The following is a 409-nucleotide window of genomic DNA, read 5'->3' as shown; positions in this document are numbered from 1 at the left end:
CATCTGGGGGAAGAGGGAAAAAAAGCATCTTTTCAAACGTCAAGGGGATAAACAGGGCGCCAGATGTATGGCCAGGAACCCGCTCGGCAGCTCCTGGGCCAGGGCCCTCCCCTGTGGTGCCCAGCAAGGAGCCGCCCAGAGAGGGGCCGTCCAGGGCACCTCCCAGCCCTCAGCCNGGCGGGCACACGCTCCTTCTGAAGGGGGAAGCCACAGGAAGGCTCCAGGCCCAGGAAGAGGCAGCCACTTGGAATGGTCCCTTGGAATGGGAATCCCCCCAACCCCACCCCCGAAAGAAAAAAAGTAACAGTCGCAGAAGAGGCAGGGTCTGGAGCGTGGTTCCGCCCCCGAAAGCGGCGCGGGTCAGGCTGGTGGCCCCGGGTCCTGCTTATAGGCACATTTAATCGGATTC

Source organism: Crocuta crocuta, unplaced genomic scaffold, assembly GCF_008692635.1.
Source record: "Crocuta crocuta isolate KB4526 unplaced genomic scaffold, BGI_CrCroc_1.0 scaffold978, whole genome shotgun sequence".
Classification (NCBI taxonomy): domain Eukaryota; kingdom Metazoa; phylum Chordata; class Mammalia; order Carnivora; family Hyaenidae; genus Crocuta; species Crocuta crocuta.
Note: the sequence above shows the minus strand (reverse complement) of the source record.